At 62.6% G+C, this 11,765-nt stretch overlaps 1 protein-coding gene across 1 annotated transcript in view; it reads right to left on the reverse strand.

The window, feature by feature from the left end:
* SEPTIN9 (septin 9) overlaps positions 1 to 11,765 on the reverse strand; it is an 81,178-nt gene that overhangs the window by 46,882 nt on the left and 22,531 nt on the right. The gene's annotated exons all lie outside the window — the stretch shown is intronic.

Below are 11,765 nucleotides of genomic sequence, written 5' to 3' on the forward strand. Positions count from 1 at the left end.
CCCCTCTCCCTGACCTTGTCCCACTCAGTTACAGCCTCCCCCACTTTCTTACTCACTCTCTCCTTTCCTTCTTGTTCAAAAACAAATAACCCAGGCCAAGCATGTCAGCAGCTCCCTGGGCTCCCAGCAGCCGTCGAGGTGGCCTGGGAGGGAGGCGCGGTGGGGCTGTGGCAGGGCTGCTGAGGGGTCCCTGGGCCAGGACAGGGCCCGCCTGCCGCCACGCCCCCATCGGACCGAGCCAGGGGCCACGCCCCTGAAGTCTCCTGGAAGAGAGACTGTGTGTGCCCGGTCACACGGTCCCAAGCACAGTGGTGGAGCCTGCCAATTCCGGGGCTGGGAGGTGCCCCGTGGGTTCCTGAGCACTCTGTAGACAAACACACAGGGGGATGAAGTTCCCTGCCCTCCCCCCAGCCTGGCTGAGATGCAGGTGTAACCTCCGGGTCCACGCTCCCACCTGGTGGCACTGGCACTGAGTCCTGACTTCAGAAAGGAAGAGTTAAAAGGTGCAGGGTGGGGGTGGGAAGGGTGTTTAGAGCCGTGTTTAGGAACATTTCTTCGGCAGAGTTGCCCCCGCCGCCTCACCGAAGAGATCCTGGTTCCAAGGGGCAGGTGCAGGCCCAGGAAGCTGCATTTCAGGGGCACAGCTGCCCAGAGACGTGCCCTGGAACCGCAGGCCCGGCAGGTAGAGGCAGGGCCCCGGGGGTCGGCCGTGAGCGCCCCCTCCCGCGGGGCCCCGCCCACGCGGTCAGCTTCCCCACCGTCCCACGTGGCCGGGGCCAGCCCTGCGCACTCCCTGGGGGACGAGGGAGGGTGGTCCTGCAGATCGTCTGTGCCCCCAGCCCCGCTCTCACCCCCGCCTCCCCCACCTTCCTGCCCCCCCCCCAGGCAGGACGTGGCAGGGATGCTACTCCTGAGGCCCAGAGACCAGCCACGAGGGGACTTGAGGACGCTCCCCTCCCGTCCCCCGGCCGTGCGGGCGGGCTGACCTCCCAGAAAGCCACGTGGTGGCCGCTACTGTCCTGGCCGCCCAGCCTGGCCTGAGACAGAGCGTTGACAAGAATGGAGACGCTGCTTTTCCACTGGCTTCGCCACCTGACATTCTCTCTGACATCCCGAGGGCCCCAGTGCGGTGTCCAGGGAGCACGGACTGGGCCTTGTGCTGGTCAAAGTGACGCCTACCAAGAGCCGAGGGCAGCGCCCCGTGGGGCTGGGCAGGACCTCTGGCCAGGGCCTCTGTCGGGGGGTAGTGAGGGGTGGCCGATCCCCGGGAGCAGTGCTCACCCACTCCCAGCCCTCACCTGGTGGGGTCAGTGGAAGCCCCCTGGGAGAGACGCTCCCCTCGGCACCTAGCGCAGCCCCAGCAGGTGGACAGGTGGGGGAACCTCTGAGCCCAGAGAGAATGACCAATGACCTCTGGTGAGCCATCCCTGCACAGGAGGACAGCGTGCGCGGGGACTGGCGGGGGCCTGCAGCGGGCCAGGGAGCAAACCCGGAAGGCGGGAATGCTGGCGTGGCGGGCCAGGGTCTCCGGCCCCTCCCAGGGCCCACCTGGACACCACAGGGGAGTCTTAATTCAGCCCCTTCCCCAAGGGAGAAGGCACGCCCACTCCCCCACCAGCCCGGACATCTCCCATTGGCTCTCCCAGCAGAATTCAGGCTGGTCCTGTGAGGCAGGGCGGGAGAGAAAGGCAGCTTGCGGGGGTGGGGCTGGCAGAGGCTGGGGGACCGTGAGCAGCAGCGATCAGGCCAGGCGGCTCCCAGTCTGTCCCCACTCACCCCGTGACAAGCAGTATCTTCTTGCAAAACCCGGGGGCGGGGGCGGGGGGGGGCGGCGGCTGGAGCAAGAAGGGGAATACCGGAGTCTCCTTTCCAACTGGGGATTTCTTTCATTTCGTCATCCTCGGCTTCCCAGCTGAAGCTCGCCGGTCCCCAGCGCCGGTGGCCAGCAGAGAGCCGCCCTCTGTCCCCGCTGCTGCCGCCGCCGCCCCCGCCGCGCCCGGGGCCCGCTGGGCACCAGGAGCCCCCAGAGTTCAAATCCAGACTGTGAGCCACTGTGGGGCCCCTGGCCGGTGGCCGGAGCTCTCGGGGCCCTGGCTCCCTGGTCTGAGGAATGGGATGACGAGGTAACTGCTTGCTGGGGAGCCAGCCACGCTTGTCTGGCCAGAGCCACCGGGCGCGGTAAGGGTTCCACTCGTTGTTGCCACAGGAACGCGGGCCTGGAAGGACCAAGAACATCCTCCAAACATGAAGGGGAGGGGCTTGTGCCCGCTGGCGAGCTGCGGGGAGAGGAGAGAGCCAGGGAGCAGCAGGGAGCAGCAGGGAGGTGCAGGGGGGACAGACCACAGGGAGGGCCCTCCAGGCCCTGAGGACCTGCAGCAGGGACACCGCCCCGATGCACCCCGGCTAAACGCTCCTGGGCCTCCGGGTCCACAGAGAATCGCCCCCCACGGCAGCCACATCCTCACAGCCCGAGGGCAGACGGAGCCCCACTCCACCCCCGGCCCCAGGATGCGAATGCCTGCCAGGGAGGAGCATGCGGGATGAAGAGGGGGGCCTGGGCACCAGCGAACCTCCTGCTTTAGTCAAACATCAGGGGACTCGGGTTCTAAGTTGCTGGCCCGGACACTCCACCCTGAACAGGACGCCATTTACATAAACTGCCCACAAAGCTGGGCTTTGGATTCAAGGTCTGGCCTGTTCATGCACCTGCCAGTCCACACAGCTGCCCTGCGGTAGGGCTGGCTGTCTGCCTAACGGCTTGCAGGGACGGGGGTCCGCCCCCTGTGAACCACGGGCCAGCACCCCCAGCCATGCCCCACCCCGGAAACCCGCCGCGCCCACGTCCTGAGGCACCCAGCCTGAACCCCCCTGGTGGGATGGGGGCAGGGGGGACGCCTGCAATCCAGGCGGGCAGGGACGGGTTGGTGGCTTCAGGGCCTTGTTTTGGGAGGTGCCCCAACCCTCTGTCACCCGAGCCTCTTCCTATCAGGCAGACGCTTAGTCAGCGGGCGGGTGGGCGGGGGCTACCACCTAAGGCAGGCCTGACTCAGACCAGAACTCGGGGGAGCCATGCTAGGAGGCGGGGCGGAACAGGGTCCCCCATCCCTGGGGCCGCACTGTTGGAATGTGCAAGGGGGCGAACACTGCTCCGGGGAGCGGGCAGGGGTCGCGCCATGATTCAGGCACTCCCAGGGGTCCGAGAGGGGGTCCGACAGGGAGGAGGTCACAGCTGGACTGTGTGTCCGGGGCCCCGCAGCCCCTGAGCGCCCGCCCACCTTGGGGCTCCGCGACTCGGAAGAACAAACCCGGTGGCTAAAGCCCAGCGGCTAAGCTTCCGTAAACTGCACACCTGCTGGCAGGTGCCTCCTGGGAGGCCGCCCAACCCCACCAGGAGGGCTGGGCTCCTGGGGCCCCAGGGGAAGGGTTTGGGGCAGGACTGAGGAGGAACTTGGAGACATCTGGAAGCAGGAAACAAAGTTCTGCGGGTGTCCCTACAGAAACCCCAAGTGAACATGAAAAAATATGGGCACATCTGTTTACGGACAGTACGCATTTGCGGATAAAAATGACTTCTACATCATTAATTGCCATTAACCATCCCCTGTCTGGTCAAAAGTTTTCAGGCTCTTCCCGCAGCTTCGGTTAGAAACACGTACTCCCGTTTGGCTCTGCGGAAAGTCCCATCCACGGGGAGCGCTCTTCGGTTTCCATACCTGGTTCTCCACACCGGGGTCCAGTGCCTTTCCCAGGTGACGATTTGGAATGCCCAGACCCCTGCCTCCTCTGGCCCACGCACACAAGGAACTCACAGGAAACTGACTGCCGAGGGCCACCCCCCCACCGCCCGGCCCGGGGGACCCGTTCCGAGGCTGAGCCAGCCGTCCTGCCTCTCGCCCAGCCCAAAGCGACGCCCGCGGGCCCCCTCGCCCGCCACCCTGGCCTCCCTCCCCGGCTCTCGAGCTCCGGCCCCTCGGATGACCTGCTGCCAATCATCGAAGGCTTTTCTACCTGGAGGAGCGTGGCCGCTTGGGCAGCACAAGGTACACGGGAGCCAGTGCTGACAATACTTAGCAGTGATTAACCACCTCCTGCATGCCCTGCCCAATCATAATAACGATAAAGCAAATTAAAACATCAAAATGCTCCAGGCGCCTTCCTTACAATTCACCCTCCCAACATCCTGATGAGAAAACTCTGTCAATGGGAAACTGAGGCACAGAGAGGTTAGGCGTGGCAGGGCCAGAACTGGAATCCCCGCAGCCTGGCTGGATCCACATCCCGGCTCCTACCAGGACAGTCACCCTGTGAGACCCTGAGAAGCTGGGGACTGTGGTCACCCTCCTTTCACAGCTGGGGAAACTGAGGCACCACACAGCCCGTCAGCTCCGGGATGTAAGCCCAGTGGTCCTCAGAGCGCAGGGAAGGTGGCACGTGGGGGCTCCACGCTGGGGTCCCCCCGCGTATCCGGGCCTCACGGACGGTGTGACCGGGGGAGTCAGAGAGGCTGAGCAGTGTCTGGACTGAAAGTCAGGGCGCTCCGCGTGCAGCCCGTGGGGAGCTTGCGCGGCCCCAGGACACAGGGTGGAGGCCCGGCCCCTCAGGCCCCTCCACACGCGACCACCTCTCAACCATCTGAGGGATTTTAAAGAGCTTACCGGATGCTTCTCTAGAAAGAGGATATAAAATATAAGGAAAAAACGCAAACAGAACCATGGAAAATTTTTAAAAATTCTGAAGCATGAGGCTCCCACGAAAGTATCAGGCTCAGATGGTTTCACCAGTGAATTCCTTAAATTTTTAACAGAGATGACTGTCTTGCTCTGAAAGATGTTCCAGAACACAGAGGAAAAAAGAAACATATCCACATTATTTTTGCTCAGCCAGCACAACACTGACACCAAAACTGATAAAAATAGCACCCGCGCGCCCACCCCACATGATGGGGATGGGGCCACTTGCGTGTTATTTGCGCAGAACCCCGGTGCCTACCTCGCTGTGGAAACCCAAATAAATTCCAGTGGGTCGATTTCAGCACATGGAAACAAAGCCATAAAAGCACCAAATGAAAACCTGGGGGAATTCTTTCCTGAGATTTTGGAATGCAGAAGCCTCCCAGCAGAACATGATCCCGAAGGCAGAAAGGAAAGACAACTTGGCAGCCGAAGGGTTAACTGTCTCTGTTGGGAAGGACACACTGAGCAAAATATAACAACAGGAAAAAAGCACTCGCACCAGCTACCCTGTAGGTGTACAAAGAACTCTTAAAAAAAATCAGCAAGAGAAGGATCAACAGCCCCACTGGAAAACAAGCCAAGGACAAGAGTAAGCAGTTCACAGGGCGCCCAGGGCCCTGGCCGCCAACAGGGGGGAGGCGCTCCCCCTCCCTCAGCTAAGGGCGCACCGACTAACCCAACAGCCTGGTATCTTCCCAGCATCCGCCGGGAGCAAGGCGCCTGGACGTTGCTGTTTGGGGCTAAATACAGGTGTGACCGCCACTTTGGCAACGTGGCCCGACATCCTAAAGGCACACGTCCTTGGTGCAGAAAGTCCACTCCGAAGGGCTATCCGACCGTCAAGGGGGCACAAATATAAATGAGGGGTGTCCTCGAGCCCTTGTTTATCACAGTAACGAAGGGGACAACGCCGGCAGGACCGCAGAGCAGCTGCAACGCAGCCATGAGAGGAACGTGCGGAGAGCAGAGACACCACAGGACAAGGGATGGGGGAAACAAAGCGAGGCGCAGCGTCTGGGTCTGTTTGTTCTCAAAACGCCCCCGTGACATGTGCACAGACCCCCGCACGCGAGCCCGAAGGACGGGCCGTACCTGCAGAACCCCAGGTGCGGCGCCCCAGCCCCGGGGAAAGGGCGGGGGTCAGGAGAGGGAGACTGCCTTTCAAAGTTCACACACCCTTTGTTTTTTCTCCTCCGACCACGGGCAAGTGTCGCTCGTGAGGATTAGAGAAAGGTTAGAACTAGATAAAGGTTACGGGGACGGGAGCTGCAGACGCAGGGCAGAGCGTTTGAACACGAGCCAGGCCGTCCAGGAGGCAGGGGCGGCATTGAGCTCCCTCCCTGCACTTGGTTCACAAACACGGCCAGGGTGGGGGCCACCCCGGAAGCGTCCCTTTCACCTGACCGCGGCTGTGCACGGGGACTGTGCCCGCCACGGCGACAGCAGCAGTCACGTGGCCTGTGCAGAGCAGGAAAAGGGACATCGCCCCCCCCCAGGCAGGTGGGCAAGGCCTCCCAGGTGGCCCCCCCCTCGCTCCAACACTGCACACTCAAGCTGTGACCTCTGTGGGTCATTTTGGAAGGAAGAGGAGGGACTGGGTGACCTCCAAGGCCTCTTCTAGTTCCAAGTCCTCCTGGCCTCTCTGAACTGTGCTGGACCAGAGCGGGGACCTCCAAACCGGGTTCCCTACAGCCCTAGGGTTCCACCGAAGTCGCCCAGCAATAGCACCAGGAAAGGGGAGGGGCGGCCCCCCTTCATCAGAGCACGTCCGCTTTTACCTGCCACCCCCCCGCCGCCCAGGGAACGATGCTCAGATCAGGACACCAGCTGCCTCCACTTGTCACCTACGACCTGCAGCTCTGGATGCTCCTGGGATCCAGGGGGCAACTGTGACACCCACAGAAAGCCCCGGTCAGGGACAGGCGAATCGAAGACGACGCAGGAGAGAAAGTCACACCACACACGACCACAGGTCTACGTTTGGCCACATCAGGCCGGGGCGCACCCACCGCACGGCACCCTCCAGGCCGAGTGCCGGACCCCAGGGTCTGGGCGGGGCTGCCCACACCTCAGGGCTCCAGGCGGGGGTCCGAGCACACTCCTCCGGTGCTGAATGTGCCCTCTGTGCACGTGGCACAGAGTGCGGCTGCCTGGCCCGGGCACAGCCACAGACAGCGGCCCCATTGTGCAGCCCTCAGCCGCAGCAGCTGTCCTGGGCCTGCGACGCTGCGGGCACAGACGCAGCCCCTCCTCTGGCAGCTGCCCGGCTTCCCGGGACGCGCCCCTGGAGGCCTCGCCCAGCGCATGTGTCTCGGGCCCGGGCCCACCCTGGGGCCGGGCTGGGTGGTCGGGGCAGAGCGGCCTCCGGGCCTGCGCCCTGCCCAGCCTCCCCCGCAGCTGTGCCCGCTCTATTTGAGGCATTCGGCAGCTGCCGGGGCCGCATTCCCGGGTCGCCCCTCGGCCCTCCTTGTCAGGGTGGGCCGGGCAGGCAGTGGGGCGGGCTGGCGAGCTCCTTTTCCCTTTTCATCGCTGCCCCCTGCTCTGCCCCACCTTGAAGGACACACCTGGGCCTGGCCCCTCCTCCAGCGGGGTCCTCCTTCCGGCAGTGGGAGGCCGACCTAGGTGTGAATGGGCCTCAGGACAGCTCAGATAAGGAGGCCCCTTCCCTGTGACCAAGGACATTTCTAGATGGCTTTAGTCAGAGAGAAAACCTATCAAGACACTCGCTCAGTCGCCCCACCTCAATCTCATGCCCCATCACAGGTGGCTCCTGGTGCCACCAGGGAATGGGCACCTGGAAAGCTCAGGCCGCCTTGGGCCAGCAGGGCCAGCCCTTCCCTCATTTGACAGGTAGAGAAACTGAGTCAGGACACCCCCCGATGCCTCAGCTGGGCTCCGGTCGGGGACACCCACTCGCCACCAGGCCCTGGCACCCTGCCCCCCTCCCCAGGGCCTCCTATGAGCACCCGGCAACAGCAGAGAACCAGGCCTGTGAGTGAGTGGCCAGCGCCCGCCTTATAAGGCCACCTCGGGAAGCTTGGCGGGTGTCAGCATTTGGCCAGAGGAGCGGCTCCCAGGGTGAGGCGGAGCCAGCGGCGGGGTTCCACAGCCTGGCCCATCCAGAGCCACCCAGGCAGAGGCAGGGGGAGGGCGGGGACCTGGGAGAGGAGGCAAGGCTGCTCCTGCCCAGAGGCTGAGGGAGGAGCAGAGATGACCCGGGAGGAGGACAGGAAAACGAGGAGGGAGTCAGGTGCAGGGAGGGGGCCGCAGCCTCAGGAACCCAGAACCCAACGTGCCAGAGTGGAGAGGGTCAGCGCTGTGGGTCCTTATTTGACCAGAGAAGTATCTGCCTGGTCCCTGGAGGGTCCCCTGGGGTCCCTGCATCAGCCTGCGGGAGCGACAAAGGCCACCTCGTTGCGCTCCTCCAACACTGTTTCCTGCGCACCTGCTGTGTCCCACTTCCTCGGTATGTTACGGGATCCTTACAAACAGAAAACAGGCCTGGCTGGTGTGGCTCATGGACTGAGCGCCAGCCTGAGAACTGAAAGGTTGTTGGTTCAATGCCCAGCCTGGGTACGGGCCTGGGTTGTGGGCCAGGTCCCCGGCTGGGGGAGCGTGAGAGGCAACCTATCAATGTATCTATCGCACACTGATGTTTCTCTCCCTCTCTTCCTCTCTCTAAAAACAAAGAAACAAAAACCCCCAAAACAAAAAACAAAGACAACAGCCCGACCCTCAAGTAACCTAGAATCCAGTGGGGGGCAGAGAGGGAATTTGGAAGAAAATATAGCAAACATTAAGAGTGGATATTAAAAAAAAAAAAAAAAAAAAAAGTAGATATAGCTGGGTTACAGGTGAATCTTAGTTTCTTTCTAATTTCTGTATTTTCTGAATTTAAAGATACTACGAAGAGCTACTTTTTTACATTAAGAATTCCAGCAAAGGAAAGAAGGTTCACATACGAATAGTTTATATTCCAAGCTAAACACGAGATATCATACATGAGCAGGAGGGAAAAGGCCAGGAGTCGGGGGGAGGGAGGCTACTTCCAGCTAGTGGGAGGGCTGCATGGAAGAGGTGCCATCGGAGCTGGGCTTGGAGGGATGCAGAGGAGTTCAAAGAGCAGTGAGTGACGTGAAGAAGAGCAAAGTCAGGGGTCAGAAGGTCAGAGCAGAACAGCTGTGAGGAGAGGGGCCTGTGGGAGGCGCGGGGGGACTGCGGCGGGAGGGGCTCAGGAGCAGGCGATGGCAGCTGGGCAGGGGGGCGAAGGCCCGCGGAGGCCCGGGCTGAGCGCGCCAGCGAAGGGTCAGAGCGGGCGGGAATTCCATCAGCGCTGCGTTTAGGGGCGTCAGTCGGGGAGCAACTCATTTGGGGTCCCAGGACACCTGGTCCTGCACCTGCAGCCAGTCTGGAAGGCTTCCTGGAGGCAGAGGCAGAGGGCGGAGAGTCTGGCCAGAGGGCACAGAGCTCCTCTGCTCCGAACCTTTGCCCCTGCAGGGCCAGCTGTGCAAGGGGTAGTGTGCCGGGAAGGGCAGTCAGCGTGGGCCTTCAGGGTGGGGGGCTCCCAGAGCTCTCTGCCCACCCCCTAAAGGCAGGGGGGAAGGCGATAGGGATGCCAGGCCTGCAGGAGAGATGGGCCAGAAGCGGGGCTGGGGGAGGACAGGATGTGCCTCTGCAGGGGCTGCGCAGACCAGCACCAGAGGCGGCGGAGAAAGGAGAAAGGCAGACGCAGACAGAGCAGAGGCTGGGCAGGAACGCAGGCCTGGGCCCCCAGGAGCCACGGCAACGGATTCCAGGAGCGCCCCCCACCAGGAAAGCCTGCCCCCCACACCGACCTGCCCACAACCTCAGACAGGACGCCAAGGTGGGTCTAGGCCCCAGTCCGGCCCTCAGAGGGCCTCGCCCACTCCTGGAGGAGGAAGGAGCCTCCCGAAGTGAGTCATGCATCCAAGCCCCGCCTCCTCCACGGAGCTTCTTCCTCTTCACAGTGTCTGTCCAAACCCCGCCCCCTCCGCCCAGTCCCACTGCTTCCGTTCAGCCTAAAGGTTCTAAGGTTCTCAACAGGTGGGCACTGGTCTCAGAGGGCCCCGCCCCACACAGCCGCTAAGACACGGGGTTGGGGTACAGGCACGTGTGTGTATAAACACGAAGAGCACATCCCCCACCCCCCAGCTGGTGCCCAGGGGCGAGGGCTGGAGGACAGCCGCGCTGGCCTGGGGCCCCTCCACGTGACTCCCATCCTCACGGGCCACGCCCAGAGGGGCAACAGGGTCTGGGATGCTGCCAACTGCCCTCACACCCGCTCAGACATTTGCATTCTTTTCTGCGGAGAAGTTCCACGGCTCCCTTGGGTTCAGGCTCCCCAACACCTCTGGACCGCGGCCCTGGCTGGGAATGCTTCTCTCCCGCCTCTTGCCTGGTCAGACCCCCCAAACCTCGGGGGCAGGGGCCCCTCTCCCGGAAAGCCTCCCCACACTGTTGCCGGTCCCACCACCGCCATCCTGCTCCCGTAGTCCCCCCCACCGCCCCCCACTGAGCCAGGGCAGGCCGGTGACCCAGGGCAGACACCCCCTGCCCATCCCCCAGAGCCAGGACCACCTCCTGGCACAACGAGCACCAGCTGTCATCACGGCCGGGACAGCCAGCGATGACCATCTCCCAACCACATCCTGTTTGACTGGGCTGAGTGTGAACACCTCACCCCCAGGAGGGGGACGGGTCCAGTGCCAAAGGCCCTTGACCAACAGAAGACCGGGAGGAAACGGTCGCCGGCCACTCCCCAAACACTGGCTGTGCCTTCGTCCACTCAGTGCACCAGGGAGTGGCTCTGCAGGGTCAAGTTTAGAGAGAAGGGAGCGAAAGCAGAGTCACACAGAACCAGGGCCGGAAGGGACCTCCAAGGCCCTGTGGTCCAGGCCGCTCGGGGTTCCCAGCGCCGTAGGAAATGCAGAGTCTCGGCCCTCCCTACCCCTTGCCGCGACCTCCTCCAAATAAACATTCACTTGAACAGAACACAGTAGGTCGCCCAACACCCCCACCCCATCGCAAGCCAAGTGCCCTCCAGTCCCCAAGTCCACCGACCATTGGAAAAGTCTTTGTCAAAAAATAAGATCAAATAACAGAAGGATTTGAAAGCAAGGACTTGAAGAGACATGTGCGCGCCCGTGGTCACAGCAGCACTAGCCACAGCACCAAGGGGCAGAAGCGGCCCGATGTCCCTGAACGGAAGACAGATAAACACAACGTGGTGCCCCACACGACGGAATACCAGCCCCGAACAGGAAGGGAACCCAGACAGCTGCAGCGACGTGGGCGGACCCGAGCGCACTGTGCTCAGGAACCAGCCAGACACAAAAGGACACGTACTGTACGCTTCCACGGATGTACGGGGCCAACAGCGGTCAGATTCAGAGACATGAAGTAGGTGGTGGGTGCCGGGCGTGGGGGAGCAAGAAGGGACCCGGGTGTATAGCGAGCTCCGGCTTCCACTTGGGGCGACGGAGAAGTTCTGGAGACGATGGGGTGACAGCCGCACAACAACGCGAAGGCCCCCAGCGCCACGGAGCTGTGCGCGTACACGTGGGTAAAAGGGCCGATTTTGTGTTCCATGTAGTGTAACCGTAATTAAAAATGACTTTGCAAAAGTAAGTCAAAACCCCAGAATGTTCTGTCTGTCCCATCCAAAAAACACCCCGTGAACATTTACTGAGTCCGAGGCCTGAGACCAGACCCGACCCGGCTCCGTGGAGCCTGCAACCCAGCCGGCACCGGCACAGAGCCAGTCCCAGGGCCCGCAGGGATCGGCACGGCCACCCCGGAAGCCCCCCAAGCGAGCCAAGTCCAGGCTGCGGTGCTCCAGGGACAGTACCCAAGCCTCTGGCTTCCGTCCCCCCCTCACCAGAAGAGCAGCCCCAAACATCGCTGTGGGCAGGCATCGTGGGGACCCCTGGGCCAGGGGCCTTGCCCCGCGACGCAGAGGGTCTCAGGGCGCGGAGGTTAGGCGTTCTCGTGGGCCCCTCGCCTCTGGGGGAG

Source organism: Pteronotus mesoamericanus, unplaced genomic scaffold, assembly GCF_021234165.1.
Source record: "Pteronotus mesoamericanus isolate MK-2021 breed Mesoamerican mustached bat unplaced genomic scaffold, CSHL_Meso_final scaffold_408, whole genome shotgun sequence".
Lineage (NCBI taxonomy): Eukaryota > Metazoa > Chordata > Mammalia > Chiroptera > Mormoopidae > Pteronotus > Pteronotus mesoamericanus.